This window comes from Passer domesticus, chromosome W (genome assembly GCF_036417665.1).
Source record: "Passer domesticus isolate bPasDom1 chromosome W, bPasDom1.hap1, whole genome shotgun sequence".
NCBI lineage: Eukaryota > Metazoa > Chordata > Aves > Passeriformes > Passeridae > Passer > Passer domesticus.
In genome coordinates this window covers 37,666,318-37,689,163 of record NC_087511.1, presented here as the reverse complement: position 1 = coordinate 37,689,163, position 22,846 = coordinate 37,666,318, and positions in this window count along the sequence as shown.

The following is a 22,846-nucleotide window of genomic DNA, read 5'->3' as shown; positions in this document are numbered from 1 at the left end:
TGCCTGTGGTGGTACCTTCGGTGCGGGAGGCATCCTGTTCGGTGCGGAATTTCAGGAGGCAGCCGGCCACTCCGTGCCACCGGGCCCTGGCTATGAACCACGGCCTTTCCCCAGAGAAACAAAACTCACCAGGCCAGGTTCCTGATGTCAGTTTGCAGGAGGCACTTGGCACTGTCAAACCAGCCATAGTTGCCTGTGGGGCCATCTTGCGTGTGGGAGGTATCCTGATCCGTGCGGAATTTCAGCATGCAGCTGGCCACTCCGGGCCACCGGGCCGTGGACATGAACCATGGCCTTTCCCCAGAGAAACAAAAGTCACCAGGCCTGGTTCCTGATGTCAGTTTACAGGAGGCACTTGGCACTGTCAAACCAGCCACAGTTGCCTGTGGTGGTGCCTTCGGTCTGGGAGGCATCCTCATCCGTGCGGAATTTTAGCAGGCAGCCGGCAACTCCAGGACACCGGGTCCTGGATATGAACCATATTTCAGTAGATAAACAAAACTCACCAGGCCAGGTTCCTGATGTCAGTTTGCAAGAGGCGCTTGGCACTGTCAAACCAGCCACAGTTGCCTGTGGGGGCTCCTTACATCTCGGCGGCATCCTGATCCGTGCGGAATTTCAGCAGGCAGCCAGCCACTTTGGGCCACCGGGCCCTAAACAAAAACGATGGCCTTTCCCCAGAGAAACAAAACTCACCAGGCCAGGTTCCTGATGTCAGTTTGGAGGAGGCACTTGGCACTGTCAAACCAGCCACAGTTGCCTGTCGTGGTACCTCCGGTTTGGGAGGCATCCTGATCCGTGCGGAATTTCAGCAGGCAGCCGGCCACTCCAGGCCACCGCGCCCTGGACAGGAACCATCCCCTTTCCCCAGAGAAACAAAACTCACCAGGCCAGGTTCCTGATGTCAGTTGGCAGGAGGCACTTGGCACTGTCAAACCAGCCACAGTTGCCTGTGGGGGCACCTTGCATCTGGGAGGCATCCTGTTCGGTGCGGAATTTCAGCAGGCAGCCAGCCACTCCGGGCCACTGGGCCCTGGACACGAACGATGGCCTTTCCCCAACGAAACAAAAGTCACCAGGCCAGGGTCCTGATGTCAGTTTGCAGGAGACACTTTGCACTGTCAAACCAGCCACAGTTGCCTGTGGGGGCACCTTGCATCTCGGCGGCATACTGATCCGTGCGGAATTTCAGCAGGCAGCCGGCCACTCCGGGCCACCGGGCCTGTCTATGAACCATGGCCATTCCCCAGAGAAAAAAAAGTCACCAGGCCAGGTTCCTGATGTCAGTTTGCAGGAGGCACTTGGCACTGTCAAACCAGCCACAGTTGCCTGTCGTGGCACCTTCGGTCCGGGAGGCATCCTAATCGGTGAGGAATTTCAGCAGGCAGCTTGCCACTCCGGGCCACCGGGCCCTGGACACGAACGATGGCCTTTCCCCTGAGAAACAAAACTCACCAGGCCAGGTTCCTGATGTCAGTTTGCAGGTGGCACTTGGCACTGTCAAACCAGCCACAGTTGCCTGTGGGGGCACCATTCATCTGGGAGGCATCCCAATCGGTGAGGAATTTCTGCAGGCAGCCCGTCACTCCGGGCCACCGGGACCTGGCTATCAACAATCGCCTTTCCCCAGAGAAACAAAAGTCACCAGGCCAGGTTCCTGATGTCAGTTTGCAGGAGGCACTTGGCACTGTCAAACCAGCCACAGTTGCCTGTGGTGGTACCTTCGGTCCGGGAGGCATCCTGATCCGTGCGGAATTTCAGCAGGCAGCCGGCCACTCCGGGCCACCGGGCCCTGGACACGAAGGATGGCCTTTCCCCTGAGAAACAAAACTCACCAGGCCAGGTTCCTGATGTCAGTTTGCAGGAGACACTTGGCACTGTCAAACCAGCCACAGTTGCCTGTGGGGGCACCTTGCATCTGGGAGGCATCCTGTTCGGTGCGGAATTTCAGCAGGCAGCCAGCCACTCCGGGCCACTGGGCCCTGGACACGAACGATGGCCTTTCCCCAACGAAACAAAACTCACCAGGCCAGGGTCCTGATGTCAGTTTGCAGGAGACACTTTGCACTGTCAAACCAGCCACAGTTGCCTGTGGGGGCACCTTGCATCTCGGCGGCATACTGATCCGTGCGGAATTTCAGCAGGCAGCCGGCCACTCCGGGCCACCGGGCCTGTCTATGAACCATGGCCTTTCCCCAGAGAAAAAAAAGTCACCAGGCCAGGTTCCTGATGTCAGTTTGCAGGAGGCACTTGGCACTGTCAAACCAGCCACAGTTGCCTGTCGTGGCACCTTCGGTCCGGGAGGCATCCTAATCGGTGAGGAATTTCAGCAGGCAGCTTGCCACTCCGGGCCACCGGGCCCTGGACACGAACGATGGCCTTTCCCCTGAGAAACAAAACTCACCAGGCCAGGTTCCTGATGTCAGTTTGCAGGTGGCACTTGGCACTGTCAAACCAGCCACAGTTGCCTGTGGGGGCACCTTTCATCTGGGAGGCATCCCAATCGGTGAGGAATTTCTGCAGGCAGCCCGTCACTCCGGGCCACCGGGACCTGGCTATCAACAATCGCCTTTCCCCAGAGAAACAAAAGTCACCAGGCCAAGTTCCTGATGTCAGTTTGCAGGAGGCACTTGGCACTGTCAAACCAGCCACAGTTGCCTGTGGTGGTACCTTCGGTCCGGGAGGCATCCTGATCGGTGCGGAATTTCAGGAGGCAGCCGGCCACTCCGGGCCACCGGGCCCTGGACACGAAGGATGGCCTTTCCCCTGAGAAACAAAACTCACCAGGCCAGCTTCCTGATGTCAGTTTGCAGGAGACACTTGGCACTGTCAAACCAGCCACAGTTGCCTGTGGGGGCAACTTGCATCTCGGCGGCATACTGATCCGTGCGCAATTTCAGCAGGCAGCCGGCCACTCCGGGCCACCGGGCCTGTCTATGAACCATGGCCATTCCCCAGAGAAAAAAAAGTCACCAGGCCAGGTTCCTGATGTCAGTTTGCAGGAGGCACTTGGCACTGTCAAACCAGCCACAGTTGCCTGTGGGGGCACCTTGCATCTGGGACGTATCCTGATCCGTGCGGAATTTCAGCAGGCAGCCCGCAACTCCGGTCCAACAGGCCCTGGAGACGAAGGATGGCCTTTCCCCAGAGAAACAAAACTCAACAGGCCAGGTTCCTGATGTCAGTTTGCAGGTGGCACTTGGCACTGTCAAACCAGCCACAGTTGCCTGTGGGGGCTCCTTGCATCTCGGCGGCATCCTGATCCGTGAGGAATTTCAGCAGGCAGCCCGCCACTTTGGGCCACCGGGCCCTAAACGCGAACGATGGCCTTTCCCCAGAGAAACAAAACTCACCAGGCCAGGTTCCTGATGTCAGTTTGCAGGAGGCACTTGGCACCATCAAACCAGCCACAGTTGCCTGTGGGGGCACCTTGCATCTCGGACGTATCCTGATCCGTGCGGAATTTCAGCAGGCACCCGGCCACTCCGGGCCACCGCGCCCTGGACACGAATGATGGTCTTTCACCTGAGAAACAAAAGTCACCAGGCCAGGTTCCTGGTGTCAGTTTGCAGGAGGCACTTGGCACTGTCAAACCAGCCGCAGTTGCCTGTGGTGGTACTTTCAGTCCGGGAGGCATCCTGATCGGTGCGGAATTTCAGCAGGCAGCCAGCCACTCCGGGCCACTGGGCCCTGGACACGAACGATGGCCTTTCCCCAACGAAACAAAAGTCACCAGGCCAGGGTCCTGATGTCAGTTTGCAGGAGACACTTTGCACTGTCAAACCAGCCACAGTTGCCTGTGGGGGCACCTTGCATCTCGGCGGCATACTGATCCGTGCGGAATTTCAGCAGGCAGCCGGCCACTCCGGGCCACCGGGCCTGTCTATGAACCATGGCCATTCCCCAGAGAAAAAAAAGTCACCAGGCCAGGTTCCTGATGTCAGTTTGCAGGAGGCACTTGGCACTGTCAAACCAGCCACAGTTGCCTGTGGGGGCACCTTGCATCTGGGACGTATCCTGATCCGTGCGGGATTTCAGTAGGCAGCCCGCCACTCCGGTCCAACAGGCCCTGGAGACGAAGGATGGCCTTTCCCCTGAGAAACAAAAGTCACCAGGCCAGGTTCCTGATGTCAGTTTGCAGGAGGCACTTGGCACTGTCAAACCAGCCACAGTTGCCTGTGGTGGTACCTTCGGTTTGGGAGGCAACCTGATCCGTGCGGAATTTCAGCAGGCAGCCGCCACTCCAGGCCTCCGGGCCCTGGACAGGAACCATCCCCTTTCCCCAGAGAAAAAAACTCACCAGGCCAGTTTCCTGATGTCAGTTTGCAGGAGGCACTTGGCACTGTCAAACCAGCCACAGTTGCCTGTGGTGGTACCTTCGGTGCGGGAGGCATCCTGTTCGGTGCGGAATTTCAGGAGGCAGCCGGCCACTCCGTGCCACCGGGCCCTGGCTATGAACCACGGCCTTTCCCCAGAGAAACAAAACTCACCAGGCCAGGTTCCTGATGTCAGTTTGCAGGAGGCACTTGGCACTGTCAAACCAGCCATAGTTGCCTGTGGGGCCATCTTGCGTGTGGGAGGTATCCTGATCCGTGCGGAATTTCAGCATGCAGCTGGCCACTCCGGGCCACCGGGCCGTGGACATGAACCATGGCCATTCCCCAGAGAAACAAAAGTCACCAGGCCTGGTTCCTGATGTCAGTTTACAGGAGGCACTTGGCACTGTCAAACCAGCCACAGTTGCCTGTGGTGGTGCCTTCGGTCTGGGAGGCATCCTCATCCGTGCGGAATTTTAGCAGGCAGCCGGCAACTCCAGGACACCGGGTCCTGGATATGAACCATATTTCAGTAGATAAACAAAACTCACCAGGCCAGGTTCCTGATGTCAGTTTGCAAGAGGCGCTTGGCACTGTCAAACCAGCCACAGTTGCCTGTGGGGGCTCCTTACATCTCGGCGGCATCCTGATCCGTGCGGAATTTCAGCAGGCAGCCAGCCACTTTGGGCCACCGGGCCCTAAACACAAACGATGGCCTTTCCCCAGAGAAACAAAACTCACCAGGCCAGGTTCCTGATGTCATTTTGGAGGAGGCACTTGGCACTGTCAAACCAGCCACAGTTGCCTGTCGTGGTACCTCCGGTTTGGGAGGCATCCTGATCCGTGCGGAATTTCAGCAGGCAGCCGGCCACTCCAGGCCACCGCGCCCTGGACAGGAACCATCCCCTTTCCCCAGAGAAACAAAACTCACCAGGCCAGGTTCCTGATGTCAGTTGGCAGGAGGCACTTGGCACTGTCAAACCAGCCACAGTTGCCTGTGGGGGCACCTTGCATCTCGGCGGCATACTGATCCGTGCGGAATTTCAGCAGGCAGCCGGCCACTCCGGGCCACCGGGCCTGTCTATGAACCATGGCCTTTCCCCAGAGAAAAAAAAGTCACCAGGCCAGGTTCCTGATGTCAGTTTGCAGGAGGCACTTGGCACTGTCAAACCAGCCACAGTTGCCTGTCGTGGCACCTTCGGTCCGGGAGGCATCCTAATCGGTGAGGAATTTCAGCAGGCAGCTTGCCACTCCGGGCCACCGGGCCCTGGACACGAACGATGGCCTTTCCCCTGAGAAACAAAACTCACCAGGCCAGGTTCCTGATGTCAGTTTGCAGGTGGCACTTGGCACTGTCAAACCAGCCACAGTTGCCTGTGGGGGCACCTTTCATCTGGGAGGCATCCCAATCGGTGAGGAATTTCTGCAGGCAGCCCGTCACTCCGGGCCACCGGGACCTGGCTATCAACAATCGCCTTTCCCCAGAGAAACAAAAGTCACCAGGCCAGGTTCCTGATGTCAGTTTGCAGGAGGCACTTGGCACTGTCAAACCAGCCACAGTTGCCTGTGGTGGTACCTTCGGTCCGGGAGGCATCCTGATCCGTGCGGAATTTCAGCAGGCAGCTGGCCATTCCAGGCCACCGGGTCCTGGATATGAACCATATTTCAGTAGATAAACAAAACTCACCAGGCCAGGTTCCTGATGTCAGTTTGCAGGTGGCACTTGGCACTGTCAAACCAGCCACAGTTGCCTGTGGTGGTACCTTCGGTCCGGGAGGCATCCTAATCGGTGAGGAATTTCAGCAGGCAGCCGGCCACTCCGGGCCACCGGGCCCTGGACACGAAGGATGGCCTTTCCCCAGAGAAACAAAACTCACCAGGCCAGGTTCCTGATGTCAGTTTGCAGGAGGCACTTGGCACTGTCAAACCAGCCACAGTTGCCTGTGGGGGCACCTTTCATCTGGGAGGCATCCCAATCGGTGAGGAATTTCTGCAGGCAGCCCGTCACTCCGGGCCACCGGGACCTGGCTATCAACAATCGCCTTTCCCCAGAGAAACAAAAGTCACCAGGCCAGGTTCCTGATGTCAGTTTGCAGGAGGCACTTGGCACTGTCAAACCAGCCACAGTTGCCTGTGGTGGTACCTTCGGTCCGGGAGGCATCCTGATCGGTGCGGAATTTCAGGAGGCAGCCGGCCACTCCGGGCCACCGGGCCCTGGACACGAAGGATGGCCTTTCCCCTGAGAAACAAAACTCACCAGGCCAGGTTCCTGATGTCAGTTTGCAGGAGACACTTGGCACTGTCAAACCAGCCACAGTTGCCTGTGGGGGCACCTTGCATCTCAGCGGCATACTGATCCGTGCGGAATTTCAGCAGGCAGCCGGCCACTCCGGGCCACCGGGCCTGTCTATGAACCATGGCCATTCCCCAGAGAAAAAAAAGTCACCAGGCCAGGTTCCTGATGTCAGTTTGCAGGAGGCACTTGGCACTGTCAAACCAGCCACAGTTGCCTGTGGGGGCACCTTGCATCTGGGACGTATCCTGATCCGTGCGGAATTTCAGCAGGCAGCCCGCCACTCCGGTCCAACAGGCCCTGGAGACGAAGGATGGCCTTTCCCCAGAGAAACAAAACTCAACAGGCCAGGTTCCTGATGTCAGTTTGCAGGTGGCACTTGGCACTGTCAAACCAGCCACAGTTGCCTGTGGGGGCTCCTTGCATCTCGGCGGCATCCTGATCCGTGCGGAATTTCAGCAGGCAGCCCGCCACTTTGGGCCACCGGGCCCTAAACGCGAACGATGGCCTTTCCCCAGAGAAACAAAACTCACCAGGCCAGGTTCCTGATGTCAGTTTGCAGGAGGCACTTGGCACTGTCAAACCAGCCACCGTTGCCTGTCGTGGTACCTTCGGTTTGGGAGTCATCCTGATCCGTGCGGAATTTCAGCAGGCAGCCAGCCACTCCTGGCCACCGGGCCCTGGACAGGATCCATCCCCTTTCCCCAGAGAAACGAAACTCACCAGGCCAGGTTCCTGATGTCAGTTTGCAGGAGGCACTTGGCACCATCAAACCAGCCACAGTTGCCTGTGGGGGCACCTTGCATCTCGGACGTATCCTGATCCGTGCGGAATTTCAGCAGGCACCCGGCCACTCCGGGCCACCGCGCCCTGGACACGAATGATGGTCTTTCACCTGAGAAACAAAAGTCACCAGGCCAGGTTCCTGGTGTCAGTTTGCAGGAGGCACTTGGCACTGTCAAACCAGCCGCAGTTGCCTGTGGTGGTACTTTCAGTCCGGGAGGCATCCTGATCGGTGCGGAATTTCAGCAGGCAGCCAGCCACTCCGGGCCACTGGGCCCTGGACACAAACGATGGCCTTTCCCCAACGAAACAAAAGTCACCAGGCCAGGTTCCTGATGTCAGTTTGCAGGAGACACTTTGCACTGTCAAACCAGCCACAGTTGCCCGTGGGGGCACCTTGCATCTCGGCGGCATACTGATCCGTGCGGAATTTCAGCAGGCAGCCGGCCACTCCGGGCCACCGGGCCTGTCTATGAACCATGGCCATTCCCCAGAGAAAAAAAAGTCACCAGGCCAGGTTCCTGATGTCAGTTTGCAGGAGGCACTTGGCACTGTCAAACCAGCCACAGTTGCCTGTGGGGGCACCTTGCATCTGGGACGTATCCTGATCCGTGCGGGATTTCAGTAGGCAGCCCGCCACTCCGGTCCAACAGGCCCTGGAGACGAAGGATGGCCTTTCCCCTGAGAAACAAAAGTCACCAGGCCAGGTTCCTGATGTCAGTTTGCAGGAGGCACTTGGCACTGTCAAACCAGCCACAGTTGCCTGTGGTGGTACCTTCGGTTTGGGAGGCATCCTGATCCGTGCGGAATTTCAGCAGGCAGCCGCCACTCCAGGCCTCCGGGCCCTGGACAGGAACCATCCCCTTTCCCCAGAGAAAAAAACTCACCAGGCCAGTTTCCTGATGTCAGTTTGCAGGAGGCACTTGGCACTGTCAAACCAGCCACAGTTGCCTGTGGTGGTACCTTCGGTGCGGGAGGCATCCTGTTCGGTGCGGAATTTCAGGAGGCAGCCGGCCACTCCGTGCCACCGGGCCCTGGCTATGAACCACGGCCTTTCCCCAGAGAAACAAAACTCACCAGGCCAGGTTCCTGATGTCAGTTTGCAGGAGGCACTTGGCACTGTCAAACCAGCCATAGTTGCCTGTGGGGCCATCTTGCGTGTGGGAGGTATCCTGATCCGTGCGGAATTTCAGCATGCAGCTGGCCACTCCGGGCCACCGGGCCGTGGACATGAACCATGGCCTTTCCCCAGAGAAACAAAAGTCACCAGGCCTGGTTCCTGATGTCAGTTTACAGGAGGCACTTGGCACTGTCAAACCAGCCACAGTTGCCTGTGGTGGTGCCTTCGGTCTGGGAGGCATCCTCATCCGTGCGGAATTTTAGCAGGCAGCCGGCAACTCCAGGACACCGGGTCCTGGATATGAACCATATTTCAGTAGATAAACAAAACTCACCAGGCCAGGTTCCTGATGTCAGTTTGCAAGAGGCGCTTGGCACTGTCAAACCAGCCACAGTTGCCTGTGGGGGCTCCTTACATCTCGGCGGCATCCTGATCCGTGCGGAATTTCAGCAGGCAGCCAGCCACTTTGGGCCACCGGGCCCTAAACACAAACAATGGCCTTTCCCCAGAGAAACAAAACTCACCAGGCCAGGTTCCTGATGTCAGTTTGGAGGAGGCACTTGGCACTGTCAAACCAGCCACAGTTGCCTGTCGTGGTACCTCCGGTTTGGGAGGCATCCTGATCCGTGCGGAATTTCAGCAGGCAGCCGGCCACTCCAGGCCACCGCGCCCTGGACAGGAACCATCCCCTTTCCCCAGAGAAACAAAACTCACCAGGCCAGGTTCCTGATGTCAGTTTGCAGGAGGCACTTGGCACCATCAAACCAGCCACTGTTGCCTGTGGGGGCACCTTGCATCTCGGACGTATCCTGATCCGTGCGGAATTTCAGCAGGCACCCGGCCACTCCGGGCCACCGCGCCCTGGACACGAATGATGGTCTTTCACCTGAGAAACAAAAGTCACCAGGCCAGGTTCCTGGTGTCAGTTTTCAGGAGGCACTTGGCACTGTCAAACTAGCCGCAGTTGCCTGTGGTGGTACTTTCAGTCCGGGAGGCATCCTGATCGGTGCGGAATTTCAGCAGGCAGCCAGCCACTCCGGGCCACTGGGCCCTGGACACAAACGATGGCCTTTCCCCAACGAAACAAAAGTCACCAGGCCAGGGTCCTGATGTCAGTTTGCAGGAGACACTTTGCACTGTCAAACCAGCCACAGTTGCCTGTGGGGGCACCTTGCATCTCGGCGGCATACTGATCCGTGCGGAATTTCAGCAGGCAGCCGGCCACTCCGGGCCACCGGGCCTGTCTATGAACCATGGCCATTCCCCAGAGAAAAAAAAGTCACCAGGCCAGGTTCCTGATGTCAGTTTGCAGGAGGCACTTGGCACTGTCAAACCAGCCACAGTTGCCTGTGGGGGCACCTTGCATCTGGGACGTATCCTGATCCGTGCGGAATTTCAGCAGGCAGCTTGCCACTCCGGTCCAACAGGCCCTGGAGACGAAGGATGGCCTTTCCCCAGAGAAACAAAACTCAACAGGCCAGGTTCCTGATGTCAGTTTGCAGGTGGCACTTGGCACTGTCAAACCAGCCACAGTTGCCTGTGGGGGCTCCTTGCATCTCGGCGGCATCCTGATCCGTGCGGAATTTCAGCAGGCAGCCCGCCACTTTGGGCCACCGGGCCCTAAACGCGAACGATGGCCTTTCCCCAGAGAAACAAAACTCACCAGGCCAGGTTCCTGATGTCAGTTTGCAGGAGGCACTTGGCACTGTCAAACCAGCCACCGTTGCCTGTCGTGGTACCTTCGGTTTGGGAGTCATCCTGATCCGTGCGGAATTTCAGCAGGCAGCCAGCCACTCCTGGCCACCGGGCCCTGGACAGGATCCATCCCCTTTCCCCAGAGAAACGAAACTCACCAGGCCAGGTTCCTGATGTCAGTTTGCAGGAGGCACTTGGCACCATCAAACCAGCCACAGTTGCCTGTGGGGGCACCTTGCATCTCGGACGTATCCTGATCCGTGCGGAATTTCAGCAGGCACCCGGCCACTCCGGGCCACCGCGCCCTGGACACGAATGATGGTCTTTCACCTGAGAAACAAAAGTCACCAGGCCAGGTTCCTGGTGTCAGTTTTCAGGAGGCACTTGGCACTGTCAAACCAGCCGCAGTTGCCTGTGGTGGTACTTTCAGTCCGGGAGGCATCCTGATCGGTGCGGAATTTCAGCAGGCAGCCAGCCACTCCGGGCCACTGGGCCCTGGACACAAACGATGGCCTTTCCCCAACGAAACAAAACTCACCAGGCCAGGTTCCTGATGTCAGTTTGCAAGAGGCGCTTGGCACTGTCAAACCAGCCACAGTTGCCTGTGGGGGCACCTTGCATCTCGGCGGCATACTGATCCGTGCGGAATTTCAGCAGGCAGCCGGCCACTCCGGGCCACCGGGCCTGTCTATGAACCATGGCCATTCCCCAGAGAAAAAAAAGTCACCAGGCCAGGTTCCTGATGTCAGTTTGCAGGAGGCACTTGGCACTGTCAAACCAGCCACAGTTGCCTGTGGGGGCACCTTGCATCTGGGACGTATCCTGATCCGTGCGGGATTTCAGTAGGCAGCCCGCCACTCCGGTCCAACAGGCCCTGGAGACGAAGGATGGCCTTTCCCCTGAGAAACAAAAGTCACCAGGCCAGATTCCTGATGTCAGTTTGCAGGAGGCACTTGGCACTGTCAAACCAGCCACAGTTGCCTGTGGTGGTACCTTCGGTTTGGGAGGCATCCTGATCCGTGCGGAATTTCAGCAGGCAGCCGCCACTCCAGGCCTCCGGGCCCTGGACAGGAACCATCCCCTTTCCCCAGAGAAAAAAACTCACCAGGCCAGTTTCCTGATGTCAGTTTGCAGGAGGCACTTGGCACTGTCAAACCAGCCACAGTTGCCTGTGGTGGTACCTTCGGTGCGGGAGGCATCCTGTTCGGTGCGGAATTTCAGGAGGCAGCCGGCCACTCCGTGCCACCGGGCCCTGGCTATGAACCACGGCCTTTCCCCAGAGAAACAAAACTCACCAGGCCAGGTTCCTGATGTCAGTTTGCAGGAGGCACTTGGCACTGTCAAACCAGCCATAGTTGCCTGTGGGGGCACCTTTCATCTGGGAGGCATCCCAATCGGTGAGGAATTTCCGCAGGCAGCCCGTCACTCCGGGCCACCGGGACCTGGCTATCAACAATCGCCTTTCCCCAGAGAAACAAAAGTCACCAGGCCAGGTTCCTGATGTCAGTTTGCAGGAGGCACTTGGCACTGTCAAACCAGCCACAGTTGCCTGTGGTGGTACCTTCGGTCTGGGAGGCATCCTGATCCGTGCGGAATTTCAGCAGGCAGCTGGCCATTCCAGGCCACCGGGCCCTGGATACGAACGATGGCCTTTCCCCTGAGAAACAAAACTCACCAGGCCAGGTTCCTGATGTCAGTTTGCAGGTGGCACTTGGCACTGTCAAACCAGCCACAGTTGCCTGTGGTGGTACCTTCGGTGCGGGAGGCATCCTGTTCGGTGCGGAATTTCAGGAGGCAGCCGGCCACTCCGGGCCACCGGGCCCTGGATACGAACGATGGCCTTTCCCCTGAGAAACAAAACTCACCAGGCCAGGTTCCTGATGTCAGTTTGCAGGTGGCACTTGGCACTGTCAAACCAGCCACACTTGCCTGTGGGGGCACCTTGCATCTCGGCGGCATCCTGATCCGTGCGGAATTTCAGCAGGCAGCCGGCCGTTCCAGGCCACCGGGACCTGGCTATCAACAATCGCCTTTCACCAGAGAAACAAAAGTCACCAGGCCAGGTTCCTGATGTCAGTTTGCAGGAGGCACTTGGCACTGTCAAACCAGCCACAGTTGCCTGTGGTGGTACCTTCGGTCCGGGAGGCATCCTGATCCGTGCGGAATTTCAGCAGGCAGCCGGCCACTCCGGGCCACCGGGTCCTGGATATGAAACATATTTCAGTAGATAAACAAAACTCACCAGGCCAGGTTCCTGATGTCAGTTTGCAGGTGGCACTTGGCACTGTCAAACCAGCCACAGTTGCCTGTGGTGGTACCTTCGGTCCGGGAGGCATCCTAATCGGTGAGGAATTTCAGCAGGCAGCCGGCCACTCCGGGCCACCGGGCCCTGGACACGAAGGATGGCCTTTCCCCTGAGAAACAAAACTCACCAGGCCAGGTTCCTGATGTCAGTTTGCAGGAGACACTTGGCACTGTCAAACCAGCCACAGTTGCCTGTGGGGGCACCTTGCATCTCGGCGGCATACTGATCCGTGCGGAATTTCAGCAGGCAGCCGGCCACTCCGGGCCACCGGGCCCTGGACACGAACGATGGCCATTCCCCAGAGAAAAAAAAGTCACCAGGCCAGGTTCCTGATGTCAGTTTGCAGGAGGCACTTGGCACTGTCAAACCAGCCACAGTTGCCCGTGGGGGCACCTTGCATCTGGGACGTATCCTGATCCGTGCGGAATTTCAGCAGGCAGCCGGCCACTCCGGTCCAACAGGCCCTGGAGACGAAGGATGGCCTTTCCCCAGAGAAACAAAACTCAACAGGCCAGGTTCCTGATGTCAGTTTGCAGGTGGCACTTGGCACTGTCAAACCAGCCACAGTTGCCTGTGGGGGCTCCTTGCATCTCGGCGGCATCCTGATCCGTGCGGAATTTCAGCAGGCAGCCAGCCACTTTGGGCCACCGGGCCATAAACGCGAACGATGGCCTTTCCCCAGAGAAACAAAACTCACCAGGCCAGGTTCCTGATGTCAGTTTGCAGGAGGCACTTGGCACTGTCAAACCAGCCACAGTTGCCTGTCGTGGTACCTTCGGTTTGGGAGTCATCCTGATCCGTGCGGAATTTCAGCAGGCAGCCAGCCACTCCTGGCCACCGGGCCATGGACAGGATCCATCCCCTTTCCCCAGGGAAACGAAACTCACCAGGCCAGGTTCCTGATGTCAGTTTGCAGGAGGCACTTGGCACCGTCAAACCAGCCACTGTTGCCTGTGGGGGCACCTTGCATCTCGGACGTATCCTGATCCGTGCGGAATTTCAGCAGGCACCCGGCCACTCCGGGCCACCGCGCCCTGGACACGAATGATGGTCTTTCACCTGAGAAACAAAAGTCACCAGGCCAGGTTCCTGGTGTCAGTTTGCAGGAGGCACTTGGCACTGTCAAACCAGCCGCAGTTGCCTGTGGTGGTACTTTCAGTCCGGGAGGCATCCTGATCGGTGCGGAATTTCAGCAGGCAGCCAGCCACTCCGGGCCACTGGGCCCTGGACACGAACGATGGCCTTTCCCCAACGAAACAAAAGTCACCAGGCCAGGGTCCTGATGTCAGTTTGCAGGAGACACTTGGCACTGTCAAACCAGCCACAGTTGCCTGTGGGGGCACCTTGCATCTGGGACGTATCCTGATCCGTGCGGGATTTCAGTAGGCAGCCCGCCACTCCGGTGCAACAGGCCCTGGAGACGAAGGATGGCCTTTCCCCTGAGAAACAAAGTCACCAGGCCAGGTTCCTGATGTCAGTTTGCAGGAGGCACTTGGCACTGTCAAACCAGCCACAGTTGCCTGTGGTGGTACCTTCGGTTTGGGAGGCATCCTGATCCGTGCGGAATTTCAGCAGGCAGCCGCCACTCCAGGCCTCCGGGCCCTGGACAGGAACCATCCCCTTTCCCCAGAGAAAAAAACTCACCAGGCCAGGTTCCTGATGTCAGTTTGCAGGTGGCACTTGGCACTGTCAAACCAGCCACAGTTGCCTGTGGGGGCACCTTTCATCTGGGAGGCATCCCAATCGGTGAGGAATTTCCGCAGGCAGCCCGTCACTCCGGGCCACCGGGACCTGGCTATCAACAATCGCCTTTCCCCAGAGAAACAAAAGTCACCAGGCCAGGTTCCTGATGTCAGTTTGCAGGAGGCACTTGGCACTGTCAAACCAGCCACAGTTGCCTGTGGTGGTACCTTCGGTCTGGGAGGCATCCTGATCCGTGCGGAATTTCAGCAGGCAGCTGGCCATTCCAGGCCACCGGGTCCTGGATATGAACCATATTTCAGTAGATAAACAAAACTCACCAGGCCAGGTTCCTGATGTCAGTTTGCAGGAGGCACTTGGCACTGTCAAACCAGCCACAGTTGCCTGTGGTGGTACCTTCGGTCCGGGAGGCGTCCTAATCGGTGAGGAATTTCAGCAGGCAGCCGGCCACTCCGGGCCACCGGGCCCTGGACACGAAGGATGGCCTTTCCCCTGAGAAACAAAACTCACCAGGCCAGGTTCCTGATGTCAGTTTGCAGGAGGCACTTGGCACTGTCAAACCAGCCACAGTTGCCTGTGGTGGTACCTTCGGTCCGGGAGGCGTCCTAATCAGTGAGGAATTTCAGCAGGCAGCCGGCCACTCCGGGCCACCGGGCCCTGGACACGAACGATGGCCATTCCACAGAGAAACAAAACTCACCAGGCCAGGTTCCTGATGTCAGTTTGCAGGAGGCACTTGGCACTGTCAAACCAGCCACAGTTGCCTGTGGGGGCACCTTGCATCTGGGACGTATCCTGATCCGTGCGGAATTTCAGCAGGCAGCCGGCCACTCCAGGCCACCGCGCCCTGGACAGGAACCATCCCCTTTCCCCAGAGAAACAAAACTCACCAGGCCAGGTTCCTGATGTCAGTTTGCAGGAGACACTTGGCACTGTCAAACCAGCCACAGTTGCCTGTGGGGGCACCTTGCATCTCGGCGGCATACTGATCCGTGCGGAATTTCAGCAGGCAGCCGGCCACTCCGGGCCACCGGGCCTGTCTAAGAACCATGGCCATTCCCCAGAGAAAAAAAAGTCACCAGGCCAGGTTCCTGATGTCAGTTTGCAGGAGGCACTTTGCACTGTCAAACCAGCCACAGTTGCCTGTGGTGGTACCTTCGGTTTGGGAGGCATCCTGATCCGTGCGGAATTTCAGCAGGCAGCCGCCACTCCAGGCCTCGGGGCCCTGGACAGGAACCATCCCCTTTCCCCAGAGAAAAAAACTCACCAGGCCAGGTTCCTGATGTCAGTTTGCAGGAGGCACTTGGCACTGTCAAACCAGCCACAGTTGCCTGTGGTGGTACCTTCGGTGCGGGAGGCATCCTGTTCGGTGCGGAATTTCAGGAGGCAGCCGGCCACTCCGTGCCACCGGGCCCTGACTATGAACCACGGCCTTTCCCCAGAGAAACAAAACTCACCAGGCCAGGTTCCTGATGTCAGTTTGCAGGAGGCACTTGGCACTGTCAAACCAGCCACAGTTGCCTGTGGGGGCTCCTTACATCTCGGCGGCATCCTGATCCGTGCGGAATTTCAGCAGGCAGCCGGCCACTCCGGGCCACTGGGCCCTGGACACGAACGATGGCCTTTCCCCAACGAAACAAAACTCACCAGGCCAGGGTCCTGATGTCAGTTTGCAGGAGACACTTTGCACTGTCAAACCAGCCACAGTTGCCTGTGGGGGCACCTTGCATCTCGGCGGCATACTGATCCGTGCGGAATTTCAGCAGGCAGCCGGCCACTCCGGGCCACCGGGCCTGTCTATAAACCATGGCCTTTCCCCAGAGAAAAAAAGTCACCAGGCCAGGTTCCTGAGGTCAGTTTGCAGGTGGCACTTGGCACTGTCAAACCAGCCACAGTTGCCTGTCGTGGCACCTTCGGTCCGGGAGGCATCCTAATCGGTGAGGAATTTCAGCAGGCAGCTTGCCACTCCGGGCCACCGGGCCCTGGACACGAACGATGGCCTTTCCCCTGAGAAACAAAACTCACCAGGCCAGGTTCCTGATGTCAGTTTGCAGGAGGCACTTGGCACTGTCAAACCAGCCACAGTTGCCTGTGGTGGTACCTTCGGTCTGGGAGGCATCCTGATCCGTGCGGAATTTCAGCAGGCAGCTGGCCATTCCAGGCCACCGGGTCCTGGATATGAACCATATTTCAGTAGATAAACAAAACTCACCAGGCCAGGTTCCTGATGTCAGTTTGCAAGAGGCACTTGGCACTGTCAAACCAGCCACAGTTGCCTGTGGTGGTACCTTCGGTCCGGGAGGCATCCTAATGGGTGAGGAATTTCAGCAGGCAGCCGGCCACTCCGGGCCACCGGGCCCTGGACACGAACGATGGCCATTCCACAGAGAAACAAAACTCACCAGGCGAGGTTCCTGATGTCAGTTTGCAGGAGGCACTTGGCACTGTCAAACCAGCCACAGTTGCCTGTGGGGGCACCTTGCATCTGGGACGTATCCTGATCCGTGCGGAATTTCAGCAGGCAGCCCGCCACTCCGGTCCAACAGGCCCTGGAGACGAAGGATGGCCTTTCCCCAGAGAAACAAAACTGACCAGGCCAGGTTCCTGATGTCAGTTTGCAGGTGGCACTTGGCACTGTCAAACCAGCCACAGCTGCCTGTGGGGGCTCCTTGCATCTCGGCGGCATCCTGATCCGTGCGGAATTTCAGCAGGCAGCCGGCCACTCCAGGCCACTGCGCCCTGGACAGGAACCATCCCCTTTCCCCAGAGAAACAAAACTCACCAGGCCAGGTTCCTGATGTCAGTTGGCAGGAGGCACTTGGCACTGTCAAACCAGCCACAGTTGCCTGTCGTGGCACCTTCGGTCCGGGAGGCATCCTAATCGGTGAGGAATTTCAGCAGGCAGCCGGCCACTCCGGGCCACCGGGCCCTGGACACGAACGATGGCCATTCCACAGAGAAACAAAACTCACCAGGCCATGTTCCTGATGTCAGTTTGCAGGAGGCACTTGGCACTGTCAAACCAGCCACAGTTGCCTGTGGGGGCACCTTGCATCTGGGACGTATCCTGATCCGTGTGGAATTTTAGCAGGCAGCCCGCCACTCCGGTCCAACAGGCCCTGGAGACGAAGGATGGCCTTTCCCCAGAGAAACAAAACTCAGCAGGCCAGGTTCCTGATGTCAGTTTGCAGGTGGCACTTGGCACTGTCAAACCAGCCACAGCTGCCTGTGGGGGCACCTTGCATCTAGGAGGCATCCTGATCGGTGCGGAATTTCAGCAGGCAGCCAGCCACTACGGGCCACTGGGCCCTGGACACGAACGATGGCCTTTCCCCAACGAAACAAAACTCACCAGGCCAGGGTCCTGATGTCAGTTTGCAGGAGACACTTTGCACTGTCAAACCAGCCACAGTTGCCTGTGGGGGCACCTTACATCTCGGACGTATCCTGATCCGTGCGGAATTTCAGCAGGCAGCCGGCCACTCCGGGCCACCGGGCCTGTCTATGAACCATGGCCTTTCCCCAGAAAAAAAAAAGTCACCAGGCCAGGTTCCTGATGTCAGTTTGCAGGAGGCACTTGGCACTGTCAAACCAGCCGCAGTTGCCTGTGGTGGTACTTTCAGTCCGGGAGGCATCCTGATCGGTGCGGAATTTCAGCAGGCAGCCAGCCACTCCGGGCCACTGGGCCCTGGACACGAACGATGGCCTTTCCCCAGCGAAACAAAACTCACCAGGCCAGGGTCCTGATGTCAGTTTGCAGGAGACACTTGGCACTGTCAAACCAGCCACAGTTGCCTGTGGGGGCACCTTGCATCTCGGCGGCATACTGATCCGTGCGGAATTTCAGCAGGCAGCCAGCCACTCCGGGCCACCGGGCCTGTCTATGAACCATGGCCTTTCCCCAGAGAAAAAAAAGTCACCAGGCCAGGTTCCTGATGTCAGTTTGCAGGAGGCACTTGGCACTGTCAAACCAGCCACAGTTGCCTGTGGGGGCACCTTGCATCTGGGACGTATCCTGATCCGTGCGGGATTTCAGTAGGCAGCCCGCCACTCCGGTCCAACAGGCCCTGGAGACGAAGGATGGCCTTTCCCCAGAGAAACAAAACTCACCAGGTCAGGTTCCTGATGTCAGTTTGCAGGAGGCACTTGGCACTGTCAAACCAGCCACAGTTGCCTGTGGTGGTACCTTCGGTTTGGGAGGCATCCTGATCCGTGCGGAATTTCAGCAGGCAGCCGCCACTCCAGGCCTCCGGGCCCTGGACAGGAACCATCCCCTTTCCCCAGAGAAAAAAACTCACCAGGCCAGGTTCCTGATGTCAGTTTGCCGGAGGCACTTGGCACTGTCAAACCAGCCACAGTTGCCTGTGGTGGTACCTTCGGTGCAGGAGGCATCCTGTTCGGTGCGGAATTTCAGGAGGCAGCCGGCCACTCCTGGCCACCGGGCCCTGGATACGAACGATGGCCTTTCCCCTGAGAAACAAAACTCACCAGGCCAGGTTCCTGATGTCAGTTTGCAGGTGGCACTTGGCACTGTCAAACCAGCCACAGTTGCCTGTGGGGGCACCTTGCATCTCGGCGGCATCCTGATCCGTGCGGAATTTCAGCAGGCAGCCGGCCGTTCCAGGCCACCGGGACCTGGCTATCAACAATCGCCTTTCACCAGAGAAACAAAAGTCACCAGGCCAGGTTCCTGATGTCAGTTTGCAGGAGGCACTTGGCACTGTCAAACCAGCCACAGTTGCCTGTGGTGGTACCTTCGGTCTGGGAGGCATCCTGATCCGTGCGGAATTTCAGCAGGCAGCCGGCCACTCCGGGCCACCGGGTCCTGGATATGAACCATATTTCAGTAGATAAACAAAACTCACCAGGCCAGGTTCCTGATGTCAGTTTGCAGGTGGCACTTGGCACTGTCAAACCAGCCACAGTTGCCTGTGGTGGTACCTTCGGTCCGGGAGGCATCCTAATCGGTGAGGAATTTCAGCAGGCAGCCGGCCACTCCGGGCCACCGGGCCCTGGACACGAAGGATGGCCTTTCCCCTGAGAAACAAAACTGACCAGGCCAGGTTCCTGATGTCATTTTGCAGGAGACACTTGGCACTGTCAAACCAGCCACAGTTGCCTGTGGGGGCACCTTGCATCTCGGCGGCATACTGATCCGTGCGGAATTTCAGCAGGCAGCCGGCCACTCCGGGCCACCGGGCCTGTCTATGAACCATGGCCATTCCCCAGAGAAAAAAAAGTCACCAGGCCAGGTTCCTGATGTCAGTTTGCAGGAGGCACTTGGCACTGTCAAACCAGCCACAGTTGCCCGTGGGGGCACCTTGCATCTGGGACGTATCCTGATCCGTGCGGAATTTCAGCAGGCAGCCCGCCACTCCGGTCCAACAGGCCCTGGAGACGAAGGATGGCCTTTCCCCAGAGAAACAAAACTCAACAGGCCAGGTTCCTGATGTCAGTTTGCAGGTGGCACTTGGCACTGTCAAACCAGCCACAGTTGCCTGTGGGGGCTCCTTGCATCTCGGCGGCATCCTGATCCGTGCGGAATTTCAGCAGGCAGCCCGCCACTTTGGGCCACCGGGCCCTAAACGCGAACGATGGCCTTTCCCCAGAGAAACAAAACTCACCAGGCCAGGTTCCTGATGTCAGTTTGCAGGAGGCACTTGGCACTGTCAAACCAGCCACAGTTGCCTGTCGTGGTACCTTCGGTTTGGGAGTCATCCTGATCCGTGCGGAATTTCAGCAGGCAGCCAGCCACTCCTGGCCACCGGGCCATGGACAGGATCCATCCCCTTTCCCCAGGGAAACGAAACTCACCAGGCCAGGTTCCTGATGTCAGTTTGCAGGAGGCACTTGGCACCGTCAAACCAGCCACAGTTGCCTGTGGGGGCACCTTGCATCTCGGACGTATCCTGATCCGTGCGGAATTTCAGCAGGCACCCGGCCACTCCGGGCCACCGCGCCCTGGACACGAATGATGGTCTTTCACCTGAGAAACAAAAGTCACCAGGCCAGGTTCCTGGTGTCAGTTTGCAGGAGGCACTTGGCACTGTCAAACCAGCCGCAGTTGCCTGTGGTGGTACTTTCAGTCCGGGAGGCATCCTGATCGGTCCGGAATTTCAGCAGGCAGCCAGCCACTCCGGGCCACTGGGCCCTGGACACGAACGATGGCCTTTCCCCAACGAAACAAAAGTCACCAGGCCAGGGTCCTGATGTCAGTTTGCAGGAGACACTTGGCACTGTCAAACCAGCCACAGTTGCCTGTGGGGGCACCTTGCATCTCGGCGGCATACTGATCCGTGCGGAATTTCAGCAGGCTGCCGGCCACTCCGGGCCACCGGGCCCTGGAAACGAACGATGGCCATTCCACAGAGAAACAAAACTCACCAGGCCATGTTCCTGATGTCAGTTTGCAGGAGGCACTTGGCACTGTCAAACCAGCCACAGTCGCCTGTGGGGGCACCTTGCATCTGGGACGTATCCTGATCCGTGTGGAATTTCAGCAGGCAGCCCGCCACTCCGGTCCAACAGGCCCTGGAGACGAAGGATGGCCTTTCCCCAGAGAAACAAAACTCAGCAGGCCAGGTTCCTGATGTCAGTTTGCAGGTGGCACTTGGCACTGTCAAACCAGCCACAGCTGCCTGTGGGGGCTCCTTGCATCTCGGCGGCATCCTGATCCGTGCGGAATTTCAGCAGGCAGCCGGCCACTCCAGGCCACCGCGCCCTGGACAGGAACCATCCCCTTTCCCCAGAGAACAAAACTCACCAGGCCAGGTTCCTGAAGTCAGTTGGCAGGAGGCACTTGGCACTGTCAAACCAGCCACAGTTGCCTGTGGGGGCACCTTGCATCTAGGAGGCATCCTGATCGGTGCGGAATTTCAGCAGGCAGCCAGCCACTACGGGCCACTGGGCCCTGGACACGAACGATGGCCTTTCCCCAACGAAACAAAACTCACCAGGCCAGGGTCCTGATGTCAGTTTGCAGGAGACACTTTGCACTGTCAAACCAGCCACAGTTGCCTGTGGGGGCACCTTACATCTGGGACGTATCCTGATCCGTGCGGAATTTCAGCAGGCAGCCGGCCACTCCGGGCCACCGGGCCTGTCTATGAACCATGGCCTTTCCCCAGAGAAAAAAAAGTCACCAGGCCAGGTTCCTGATGTCAGTTTGCAGGAGGCACTTGGCACTGTCAAACCAGCCGCAGTTGCCTGTGGTGGTACTTTCAGTCCGGGAGGCATCCTGATCGGTGCGGAATTTCAGCAGGCAGCCAGCCACTCCGGGCCACTGGGCCCTGGACACGAACGATGGCCTTTCCCCAACGAAACAAAAGTCACCAGGCCAGGGTCCTGATGTCAGTTTGCAGGAGACACTTGGCACTGTCAAACCAGCCACAGTTGCCTGTGGGGGCACCTTGCATCTCGGCGGCATACTGATCCGTGCGGAATTTCAGCAGGCAGCCAGCCACTCCGGGCCACTGGGCCTGTCTATGAACCATGGCCTTTCCCCAGAGAAAAAAAAGTCACCAGGCCAGGTTCCTGATGTCAGTTTGCAGGAGGCACTTGGCACTGTCAAACCAGCCACAGTTGCCTGTGGGGGCACCTTGCATCTGGGACGTATCCTGATCCGTGCGGGATTTCAGTAGGCAGCCCGCCACTCCGGTCCAACAGGCCCTGGAGGCGAAGGATGGCCTTTCCCCAGAGAAACAAAACTGACCAGGCCAGGTTCCTGATGTCAGTTTGCAGGAGGCACTTGGCACTGTCAAACCAGCCACAGTTGCCTGTGGTGGTACCTTCGGTTTGGGAGGCATCCTGATCCGTGCGGAATTTCAGCAGGCAGCCGCCACTCCAGGCCTCCGGGCCCTGGACAGGAACCATCCCCTTTCCCCAGAGAAAAAAACTCACCAGGCCAGGTTCCTGATGTCAGTTTGCCGGAGGCACTTGGCACTGTCAAACCAGCCACAGTTGCCTGTGGTGGTACCTTCGGTGCAGGAGGCATCCTGTTCGGTGCGGAATTTCAGGAGGCAGCCGGCCACTCCGGGCCACCGGGCCCTGGATACGAAGGATGGCCTTTCCCCTGAGAAACAAAACTCACCAGGCCAGGTTCCTGATGTCAGTTTGCAGGTGGCACTTGGCACTGTCAAACCAGCCACAGTTGCCTGTGGGGGCACCTTGCATCTCGGCGGCATCCTGATCCGTGCGGAATTTCAGCAGGCAGCCGGCCGTTCCAGGCCACCGGGACCTGGCTATCAACAATCGCCTTTCCCCTGAGAAACAAAAGTCACCAGGCCAGGTTCCTGATGTCAGTTTGCAGGAGGCACTTGGCACTGTCAAACCAGCCACAGTTGCCTGTGGTGGTACCTTCGGTCCGGGAGGCATCCTGATCCGTGCGGAATTTCAGCAGGCAGCCGGCCACTCCGGGCCACCGGGTCCTGGATATGAACCATATTTCAGTAGATAAACAAAACTCACCAGGCCAGGTTCCTGATGTCAGTTTGCAGGTGGCACTTGGCACTGTCAAACCAGCCACAGTTGCCTGTGGTGGTACCTTCGGTCCGGGAGGCATCCTAATCGGTGAGGAATTTCAGCAGGCAGCCGGCCACTCCGGGCCACCGGGCCCTGGACACGAAGGATGGCCT